Genomic DNA, 12,343 nt, shown 5'->3' on the forward strand with positions numbered 1-12,343 from the left:
CTATCCCCCTACCCCCCCACTCCCCTACCCCCCCACTCCCCTACACCCCCCCCCCCCCCCCACTCTCCTACCCCAGCCTCCCGAACACACACCCGCCACGGTAGTAGGGGTGTGTGTTTGAGATGCTCCCCTCCCTCTGTGTTCCCTGGCCTAATCCCGCTCAAATCAAGTCCTTCTCCACTGTGTGTGTGTGTGTGTGTTGGGGGGGCATTCAATAACTGGTCCAATGAGAGCTTGTTTGTGGTTTGCCATCCAAAACATGGCCGGGCTGATGTATGAGTACACACACACACATACTCATACACTCACACACGGACACACACACACACACACACTCACTAGATACAGGGTACACACACACACACACACACACGTTTCACTGCATTAAACCCTTTGTATACAACAAATGTGGAGAAATTGAAACAATTTTGGATGTGACTGGTTCCAAGAGAGGCAGCTGCAGCTCCAGTCAGCCCAGCCCTGACTCTCACGCCTATGTCTGTGTGTCAGGAGGATGCTAGTGATGGCATATGGGAACAACAAAAGTGAGCTAAGAACAATCCAACCAGATGACCGCAAGTTTACCTTAACAGTAGACTGGAGTGCTCTGTTGATAATGACTTAGTGCTTTGCACACACACACTCTCATTTTCATTGAGAGCAATGTGTGCCATCTGTTACTCTACATAATTGATCATGTGTTTGTGTGTGTGTGTGTGTGTGTGTGAAAGTAGTCTTTCAAGTGTTCATAAAGTGCTTGGAGGCTATGCACACAAACACACATATACACATACAAAATAAGAGAACAAGATATACAGTAAACATTGACTTGATCTTTGAAGGTAATGAGACAGGGACACAGAACAAAGAGATAGGGGCGAGAGAGAGAGAGAACAACATAGAGAGAGCGAGAGAGAGAGAGAGAGAGAGAGAGAGAGATAGAGAGAGATAAAAGAGATAAAGAGAGATAGAGAAAGAGATAAAGAGAGAGAAAGAGAGAGAGATAGAAAGAGAGAGAGAGATAGAGAGAGATAGAGGGAGATAAAGAGAGACAGAGAGAGAGAGAGAGAGAGAGAGAGAGAGAGAGAGAGAGAGAGAGAGAGAGAGAGAGAGAGAGAGAGAGAGAGAGAGAGATGAGAGAGAGATGAGAGAGAGAGAGAGAGAGAGAGAGAGAGAGAGAGAAAGAGATAGAGAGAGATAAAGGAGATAAAGACAGATAGAGAAAGAGAGAGAGATATAGAGATATATATATATAGAGAGAGAGAGAGAGAGAGAGAGAGAGAGAGAGGGGGGAAGGAAGGACATAACCTGAGAGAGAGACAGAGAGAGAAAGTGAGTGAGTGTGAGGAAGAAACAGAAATAAGAGGACTCTGATATTGTTGGTCTTGACACAACCACATACGTTGTGTGTTTATGTTGTGCATGTACAGGACTGCAAGTACAGTACATTTCATGTGTGTGTGTTGGGGGGGATTGTGGTGCCTGTGCCCAATGCAGAATGTGTTTGTGGCAGGAAGGTGTGTCTGAGTATCTGAGTAGTGTGTGAGTGTATGTGTGTGTGTGTGTGTGTGTGTGTGTGTGTGTGTGTGTGTGTGTGTGTGTGTGTGTGAAAGCTGAAGGTACTTAGACTGGGACACCTGCGGTCCTGCAGATAACACTGAAGGAGTGGAAGAGGGTTTACACAAATGTCTTATCTGAGCTGGGCTTCCATAAGAACTGGGAGGCATGACAACATGCAACAAAACACACACACATACACACACACACACACGCACACACACAAACATACTTTTGGCTCCCAAAGACTATACAATAGATGAGCTCAAATGTATTTATTCCCAAATATTTGGGAATTGTACATGTTGAGGGTACCTCATGTTTTCAAACATCTCCAGCTATCTTTATACCATGCAGGTATTATTGTAGAGTCATTTGTCAAGATTGTTGATGATGAGCAAATCCTGTGGTGTCCTAAAACTGGAAGAAAGCTTTGATCTAACTGTGGTAGGTATAAATGTATTCGAATACAAAGTCTGATTCAGTCCAGGGTAGTTGATGTTTTGCCTGGCACACTGTACCAGGATGACCTGTGAGGAGACTGTAGAGAGAGGCCCTGCTGCTGCCAGTTTTTTAAGAGTGTACCCTGAACAAAACAGAGTTGTGAGCTAATGTTACCACCTACTGTAAATATGCTTAAGACTTGGTCTTGGTTCGACTAGTTCTTCTTTATTTGGGTGTGAAGAAACTTCTGAAGTAAACATCTTGTCACCCTCACCTCTGAAACCGAGTCTGGGTTCTGAAGAATGCTGTTGCAGGCATGCAAACACTCACCCACTCATCCACTCACATACACACACACTAATGTGTGTACGTGTATGTGTGTGTGTGTGTGTATGTGTGTGTGTGTGACTTTGTGTGGACAGAGACTTACAGCAGTCAGAAAACACTGAATAGGCATGCTGGTGGCAAATGTGCGATTGTCACTGGTGCTGTGTGATACAAACTCAGCATATTTACAAATGTACACATTTCGACTAAACTTGTTCCTGTGTTTCAGTGACGTTGAGGTTGAGGTTGAGGTGATGTTTGAGTCAGTTGTCATTTTAACTTGGTAACAATTGTTTTATGTCTAGTGAGAGAACTGACCGGGAGTCTTCGGAGGTTGCTTCCTGTCATGTGACCATACCTGTTCTTCCCCGTGGTCCAAAACATAACAGAGATTTCACTCAAAATGTGCCTGAGCAAATGCTGATTTCAACTTTATGGATGTTTCTTTCTATTCCGTTTGCATTGCATTTCCCCTGTTCACCTGTAAAAGCCAGATTTCTATAGGAAACCAGTGGTGTTGTTGCCGGTGAACTACTTGATGAAATTCCTTGTTGGCTTGAAATTGTGTTCCTCCTCCTGCACAGGTGTTTTGGAGTCCATGATGACAGCGGCAAGAAGTTTAAGGGCAAGCAGTTGAACGTAGTTTAATACGGTCAAAGGTAGTTGAATATAGTTCACCATCTTTATTTCATTTCATTGAATTTACTCCTTAAGATCTTTTTGAAATGAACTAACAAAGATAAGAGTGGACCTGGAAAGTGTACACATGTCTTCTTCTTTTTTCTGGCAGGGAAATCAGAGAAGAAACGATCTGTGAGAACTGACAGGTGCGGTTGAGTTTGTGGCTCTCCTGACCAGAGAGATGTGATGTGTAGATCGAAGGACAGAAAGAAAGAGAGGGGGCTGGAGTCTCTCTCTCAATGTCTCTCTCTCACACAAACACACACACACACACGCACCCACACACACACACACAGGCACACACACACACACACATAGGCACACACACACACACACACACAAACACACATAGGCACACACAAAGGCACACACACACACAGGCACAGCAGTAATAACGCTTACTCTACACTCTCACAACTTCCCTCCTATTTGCTACCGTGTCATAAAGCAGCCCCCGCCATCGCACCCCCCCATCGCACCCCCCCCACCCCCGTACACCCCGACACACATGCACATCGACACCCACACAAGCACACACCCCTACATGCACAGAAAACCGCAGGCTGTAGTTTTTAGATATCTCAATGCGACACTTGGGCAATGTGACCAACCAGGGTGCCTTAGCAGCTCACAGACAGAACAAGGGGTGTGTGTGTGTGAGTGTGTGTGAGTGTGTGAGTGTGTGTGAGTGTGTGAGTGTGTGAGTGTGTGTGTGTGTGCGTAGCGGGTTGAGGGGGGGGGGAGCAGGATCCAGGGTGGTGGGAGAGCAGCAGGGCTGAGAGATAAGAGTTTGTGGGATTGCAGTCAAACAAGAGAAGAAAAAAGACAGAGCAGATGGATAGAGAGCCAGTGTGTGTGTGGAAATGTGTGTTTTTGAGTGTGTGTGTGTGTGCGCCTGTTGTATGTGTTCGAGAGTTCAAGCTTCACTCAAAAGTTTGGGTGTGTTTTAGCTAAAGAAGACATTCAATGAAGTACTAAGGCACGTCATGCCTGTTTTTTTTGTTTTTTTTACAAAGCATAGCTCTCACTCACATCCACCGCTGGTTACAAATGAAAACAGAAGAAGATGTCATGAAACAGATCTGACTAAAAACACTCAATAGAAACACCTCATCTAACCATGTTAGATTAACCAGCAAGTACTGACGTTCATGGGTGGAAGATTAAAGGAAGCAGATAAAAGGAAAGAAGATAATGAACAGGGAAGAAGAACAACAAGATGTGCTCCCATACTCAAGTTTTAAAGATATATTTTATTGAAGTATACAGTGACAAACTTCAGCGATTCGATTTTCATATATATGCACATACAATAACAGAGAACAGCACTCCGACACGAAATACCCTTTGTTGATGATTACCGTAAGAGCAGTTTATTCATGCAAATATTCAAATAGTCTCTTTTTTGGCTGTCATTAGTAAATGCTAAACAATTCCAAGCTAGTGACAGTAATGGTTTTTGCTCATAAATAAATTTGGGACCATTTCAAAAGGCAAATGAATTCACATTTTCACAAACCTACACTTTGTTCATCCTCCAGAAGTTTTCCGCTGGAGCGGTTGACGTTCAAAATGGACCCCGGTCGTTTGTGATCGCAGGAAAACTCACCCCTCATCCCTTCGTCAACAACGCTCGCCCTCCCTCCCTACCTCCTCCTCTCTTCAGTCCCAAGGTGGAGACAGGCGATGGGCATGTCCAGTTAGATTCCACCATGACGACAGTCCTGGGTGGCACACCCCTGACCCGAGGTCAGGGGGCGAGGGGGCAGATGATGACATCACTGCAGACCTGACAGAGCTCTATGGGGAGAGTGTCAACTCCCAGAGACTCTGTCACCAGCATCCTGCTTTTCACAACGCACGCTGTGAACACACACGCGCGTCAATGTGTAGACATGCATGCACGCGGCATGCTCGTGCGCACACGCTTACCTCTCGCGCACACACACACCGACACGCACGCGCACACACACTCACACGGACAGTGTCGGCCTCACCTTGAGGTTTAAGCATACTGGTTAGATGTACAGCATGTACAGCACAGTCAAGTGTCATTCTTCTCAACACACACAAACACACACACACACCCACACTCTTACCACGCACGCAGGCAGGAAATCGCAAACACATCCCACTCGTACACACCGAAGACTACAAGCACAAGCGTCCTCGTTCTTCAATACACGGCGCTCTCCGAAAAACTCGAATCCATCTTCACGGTGTCATCTCACCGGACAGTGGACACGCTTTCTGGCGGTCAAATGTTCCCGACACGCGGCCGGCATCACACAGCGTCGGGGGGGAAGGAAGCACGAGAGGACACCAGCTGAGAAATAGAGAAGCAGAGAGAGATTATGCAAAGATTAGAACCTCTTGAGCTACGTCACTAATACTGCTACCCCCCCACCCACCCCCCCCAAACACGCCTCGCCTGTCGTCGTGGAGACGTGGCTACACGGGGCGCCGCGTCCTGCTGTCACTTGGACGGTCTCTTGTGACGGCGCAAACGTGCGTGGGTATGTTTGTGTGCGCGCCTGCATGTCTGTGTGCAACGCCTGAGTGTGTGACTGTGTGTGTGTGTGTGTGTGTGTGTTAAGTGTGGGAAGGACCAGACAGGTGCAGTGTGTCCTATAATGTGTTCTGTGTTCACAGAAGGAGGAACAGTGATTGTGTAGGTGTGGGTGGCCAAGGGGCGACGGAGCCATCGGAGTGTGTTCATGCCACAACCTTTTATTTGAACTGCAGGCCTTCAATTTTGACATGAAGTGGAAGCTTGTGCCCCCACACACAGACATGCATGTGCACACACTCACAGACAGGCACACACACACACACACACACTCTATCAAGACAACAGGGTGGCCTGTGGGAGGAAGTGTGAGGGAGGGAAAGTACCTTTACACACAATAACAACAACAATACAAGTACCAGCTGCTTCAAGAGAAAGAGAGGGATAGAGAGAGAGATATAGGTAGACAGAAGAGAGAGAGAGAGAGAGAGAGAGAGAGAGAGAGAGAGAGAGAGAGAGAGAGAGAGAGAGAGAGAGAGAGAGAGAGATATGTATATATCTATTTGAGTACAGTATATACTGTATACTGTGTTATGTTTATAATGTTTACTTGTTTGTGTATGCATACTGTTCAGTATGTTTGCTATAGAAGTATTTGAAATATCTCTATAACGTGCCAATACAGCACTTGAAATCTAAATGGAATCAAATTGAGAAAGAAAAAAGAGAGAAAGACAGAGAGAAAGAGAGAGAGAGAAAGCCATAGAAAAAGAGTGACAGAAAGAGAGAGAGAAAGCGAGAGAGAGAAAAAGAGAGAGAGAGAGAGAGAACGTTCAGGGTGGTCATGGTGAGGTTCAGCACCTGCAGGTTCTTCACTCCACCCAGGGGCTCTGGAGAACACAAACAAGACCTGTTTAGGGCGGCTCTGAGTGAGAGAGAGAGAGAGAGAGAGAGAGAGAGAGAGAGAGAGAGAGAGAGAGAGAGAGAGAGAGAGAGAGAGAGAGAGAGAAACACTTTTCCTTAACCCTTAACCTGAACCCTAACCTTAATCTTAAACCCTAATCCTTTAAAGCATAAACCTAGCTCCTAACCCCAAACCTATCCCTAACAACTAACTCCAATTCACCTTTTCTAATTCTAATCCTAACCCTAAACCCCCTAAAAAAAATACTGAAATAGCACTTCAAGTTGTGGGGACCAAGGAAAGTTTTTTTTTCTTAGTTTACTATCCATGTGGGATTTCTGATCCCCACAAGAGTAGTTAAACAAAGCCACACCTGCCTACACTGTAAAATGGAAATCCCCTAAATTGCGACGTCAAAGATAAATTGATCATTTATGAACACTAATCTCAGTATAAAAGTGAGTTTCAGGAAATCCCCCCTTGGGGGTACATAACACAATAGTCATTACCCAGGCAATATAATGTTGTCATGGATACAGGCGCGTAGAGGTATTCAGCCTAGGTCAGGTTGAGGTTGTATTATGGGATGTTACAATAGCCAGGTGACTCGTAAAAGACAGGTGCTCTGCCTACTGGCCAGATAACGCAGAGCAAGCTTATCAAACGCACTCACTCACACACAAACACACACACACACACACGCACACACACATATGCACTCACGCTATTTTATGAGTTCTCAAATTCCTTTCACAATTTTGTAAAGTCTATGTAACGATATGGAATCTAACTTCAAATCATTCAGCTTATGCTTTTTCAAAGCACATCCCTTTGCCCAAAGGATTCCTCAGAATGTTTTAAAAAGCACTGTCCACAGGTCAATTAGACGGTAGATATCTCTTCATGCAGGCATGCACACACGTACATGATCGATAAAACACCTTACTCGGACACAAATTCAATGACAAACCAACAAACAAGCTGTAACCACGCGTGTTGTCTCACAAGGGAGATGATAGAGAACACTGTGTGTTTAAGAAGCCCAAAGCAGGCGTTGTCTGGAAGGTTTGGTGGTGATTGCTCAACAGGAAACAAGGCCTTGATAAAAGCACACACTCACACAGACACACACACACACACACAGGGCGTGGGCTGGGCGCGCGGTTTGGTGGGCCAAGGGGATATGGAGGCAGGGGTGTGTGTGACCGTAAGGGAAGGGGCCCTCTTAACCAATGTGCCACATGCACGCAGAGAACTCTGTTCCATGACTAGAATCTCCTCGTTTCAGGGTCATAGCAGATGGTGACCCTGCAGACAAACGATCAGGGTCTCTAACAGCTTGACTAGGTGAGGCTAGACAACACGACCAGCCATCGGTTATTCACCTTCTACTCCTCATCAGCCGAAACCTTGAGTCCACAGAGGAGACCTCAGTCGTTCATGAGTATGTATGTGTTCTGAGAAAGACCCGCGTCATCATTAGGGCTCCACAGTGTCACGTTCTCTCTGCTGAGCTCTTCAAGGAAGAGAAAGGAGAAGCCGAAGGATGAGAATGTGGAGATGTAACCGTGAAAGGGAAGGAACAGGTGTAATGGGAATGAGTCATATGCGGAGGTTTGGATAAGCTTGTTCCACAACCCCCTCCCTTCCCTCTCTTTCTCTCTCTCTATCTATCTCTCTCTCTCTCTCTCTCTCTCTCTCTCTCTCTCTCTCTCTCTCTCTCTCTCTCTCTCTCTCTCTGACTATAGCTCTCTCTCTTGGCAGTCTGTTCGGTGAATCCGGGACGAGTCTGGACTTGCAGTGTGTCCCGCAGTGTGGCATTCAAGGGAAGAGCACACACACAGACACACACGCTAGACTGGTCAGGCAGACACTTCACTAGGAACAGGATAGGGCAGGGTTGAGGAGGGGTGAGGCAGGTGAGGCAGGGGAGTAATTGAGGGGTGACGGGCCATAAGAGACTAAATTCAGTAGGAGCTCTCCCTCCCCTCGTCCTCTCTCATCCCCTGCTTTCTAGAACTTTCCAGAACTCTCAGTGTACTGATGGCAAGAAAACGGCAGCTCTCTCAGTGAAATGGCCGCTATTCAAGACCAAATACTTGACTTTCTTTCTTGTCTTCCTCGTCGTCAGCAGATTTTTTTGGAATATTCTTTTTCACTTCGTTGTGAGATTCCAACTTTCTCCTGAGGAGACATCCTCTTCACCTCATGGCAGGATGTGACCTTCTGTCCTCAGTCTGTCCTGTGACTCCGCCCAGTACATAGACAGACCTGGTTTGTCTCCAGGGCTGTGGACCTGAAGGTTGCAGTTGGCTGGACAATTAGGGGCGACTGAAAAGGAATGCTGCTTCTCTGTGACCTCATGTGAACACAAGTCACAAAATGTGCCCAGGCCATCGCTTAGCAGGACGTCCTGTCTGCAGTTTGAGGGGATTAAACCTTCACAACCCCCCATGAAGTTCAGTAGCCACATGGCTCCATACCTGACTTTGGAATTGGAAAGGAAAAGAGAAGGAGTGAAGGAAGGAGGGAGAAAGAAAGAAAGAGGCTACAGAGCAGGAGAAAGAGGGGGGGGGCAAAGAGGGAGACTGTGAGGGAGACAGAGAGAGAGAGAGAGAGAGAGAGAGAGAGAGAGAGAGAGAGAGAGAGAGAGAGAGAGAGAGAGAGAGAGAGAGAGAGAGAGAGAGAGAGAGAGAGAGAGAGAGAGAGAGAGAGAGAGAGAGAGAGAGAGAGAGAGAGAGAGAGAGAGAGAGAGAGAGAGAGAGAGAGAGAGAGAGAGAGACTGCATTAAACCTTTAGATACAAATCTGAAAGGTCATCATTTTGGCACCCCTTTGGGCACAAGCTCAACTGGCCCCTTTTTCACCATCAAGGGGATTTAATTGCTAAAGATGACAGGCAACAGAACGAAATGCAAAAATATTTAAATCACATGCAAAGAAGGCTTCAGAGAAATAGTGAAGAAGAGGAGATCCAGAGTCTTTCATTATATTCCCAAGAACTTCCTTGTGTTGCAGAATACACCTTTGTGTATTTGTATGGGTGTGTTTGTGTTTGTCATGATGTGTTATTGGTTCTTTCGTCAAAGAAGCACCTGTGTGTGTGTGTGTGTGTGTGTTTGTGCACAAGATTAATAGGTACACTGGTGCACACATTATCACTCTTCAGGTCAGAGGAATCCCACAAATATGAAATGGTTCTGGGAAACACACAAAACACACAAATACACAGACACACCTACACACATTTGCACCAGCATAGTCACACAGCCATAAACATAATAAACAGGCTTTTCCAGTTCCTGGTATGATCTTCCATGGTGATAGGTAGTAGGAGTGCTGGAGCTTCAGGACTATGTCAGAGTGTGAACAAAACAGATCCCAGTCTAGATGCAGAGGATGAATACATCCTGAGGGATAACAGTTTTGACAAAGATGGTTTCAGCTCACATAACCAGACAGGACAGCCACAGTGCCAAGGGAGGGGAGGGAGGGAGGGATGTCTGTGGCTTTGTGTGTGTCTAAGTGTGTGTGTGTCTAAGTGTGTGTGTGTGTGTGTGTCTACATATCTGAGTCCATGCGTGTGTGTTCACGTGTGTGTCTGTGTGTGTCGTAATTGACGTGGTGCCACATACTGTACACTTAAGCATGTCAATCTTTGGTGACCAGACCTGATCACTGACTCTACCTCTCACTGTCACTGCCACTGCCCACACTGCGGTCTCCTCCATCGATATGTCTTCAATCATGACACTCCGCTGAAGAACAGCTGAAACCCGGGACTTCACTAGATAGCAGAGGTTTCGAAAAAACCCAAACACACCAGGCCCATTTCAAAATGAATGGCTGAGAGCTGACTAACGCTCAGTGACACATGACGCAGAGTCACGGCAGCGCTGGGGAGACCCTACTGCTCGATAGGTCCTTGGAGGGTCCTTGGTCATGAGTGAGAACGACAGCAACAGAATGAGAGCAGGTTGGGTGTCATGTAGACGTGACAGCCTCCTCCAGGAGTCACTTGTCCACCCTTACGGAAACCAGGAGGAGCCGCAGTCGGAACCTTCTAGAACTGCTCGTAGAGGCCCATCTGTGGGCTTCTAGAGAGAGAGAGCCTAGCTAACTCGCTTGGAGATCCGAGGCCTGTCCAATCCCAGAAACCACCCCTCGTCGCTGTCTGACGCACACGGCGTCCAATCTCCCAATGCTCCTCATCCCAACCTCGCTGTCTAGCTCGCAAATTCTTTCACACCGAAAAAAGCCGCAGGTTTTATCATGGGAAAATCTCGGAATGGTATGCTGTTCTGTGAGGTTCTCTCTCGGTATCTCTCTTCCTCTCTCTCTCTCACTGCCCCCTCCATGCATTGCAATCTCTGCCGGCGAGTTTCCAGTCAGAACCTTGCCTGGACTCGCAGGTGTTGGGAAACTCGCTCGCCTGCCTTCTCTCAAAGTCTCCCTCTCTGAGGAACACTGTATGTCATCTCTTCCTTCCTTCCTCTCTCTGTCTCTATATTATAATTTACCGTCTCTTTTTTTAGTATCTCTCTCTTTCTCTCTCTCAGTCTTTCTTTTATAACCCCTCTCCAGGCAAACAGTTTCAAGGATTCACTCCATCATCTTGACATGCATTTTCAGATATCCTACTCAAACTGTCCTGCAGGAGAAGTTCTGTCAATGTGATTAAAAGTTTGGATGTCATGCGACTCGCTGAAAAGGAAACTATTCATATTTTTCTCTTGATGTCTTTCTACGAAGAAATGGTCCCTCTCAGAAATGTGTGACCTTATAGACAAGCATTCCTGAAAAATGATATTTATTATCAGACTCGGAGATGCTAAGTAAGCCGCTAGATGCCAAGAACAGTTTGAAACATGGTACACGTCTGTGTATGTGATATCTAAGCTCCACGAAAGAGTAGGTCCGCATACATCTGGTACGTATCAGTGGTGGACCCATCCAGAACTTTCTAGGTCCAACAAGATGGAGCCCTCTGACTCATCAAGCACAAAAACTTCCCTCGGGGCGTTCATGGTCGAGCCTCATGCCCTCCTCCCAGACTCCTCCTCACATCCATGCAAACCTCCCTGTAGTCAGGCCAAGATGTCCACACACTAACAGATGGGAGATAGGCAGGCAGGCAGCAGGAGAGACACAGACATTTACATTTACATTTTTAGTCATTTAGCAGACGTTCTTATCCAGAGCGACTTACAGTAAGTACAGGACATTCCCCCCGAGGCAAGTAGGGTGAAGTGCCTTGCCCAAGGACACAACGTCATTTGGCATGGCCGGGAATCGAACTGGCAACCTTCAGATTATTAGCCTGACTCCCACACCTGTGTCTGTCTGACACAGACACAGACAGACAAACAGACAGTAAGACAGATAAATGTACAGACCAACACACACACACACAACTAACCTAATGTGTTGTTACAGGTGAATGGCGAGACCAATAAGGTATGGATGAGGAAGGAAAGGAGCAAATACGATAACTGCGGTACCTAAGATATACTGTACCTGCGGTTGTACCGTTAGAACTCTGGAGAGAAACAGGGAGATAGAGAAAGAGCGAGAGCGAGAGAGAGATAAAGAGAGAGAGAGAGAGAGAGAGAGAGAGAGAGAGAGAGAGAGAGAGAGAGAGAGAGAGAGAGAGAGAGGGGGAGGGAGAGGGAGAGAGGGAGAAGGTATATAGAATATAATAGAATATACGAAATATAGAAAAGGGACAGAGATTGGAAAGTGACAGCAAACAGACCGACCGACATCAAGCACTCACCCCAGGGGGACAAAAGACTGTGTGTCCGTGTCGTGGTCAGGGCTGGTCAGACAGACAGATCGTCTCTCACTGACCGCGCTGTTGGAGTACTGGAGAGAGAGAGAGACAAAGCGGCTAGAGGGAGGAAAGGGAAGCAGGAAGTGAGA

The sequence above is a fragment of the Osmerus eperlanus genome, chromosome 8 (assembly GCF_963692335.1).
Source record: "Osmerus eperlanus chromosome 8, fOsmEpe2.1, whole genome shotgun sequence".
NCBI classification, from domain to species: domain Eukaryota; kingdom Metazoa; phylum Chordata; class Actinopteri; order Osmeriformes; family Osmeridae; genus Osmerus; species Osmerus eperlanus.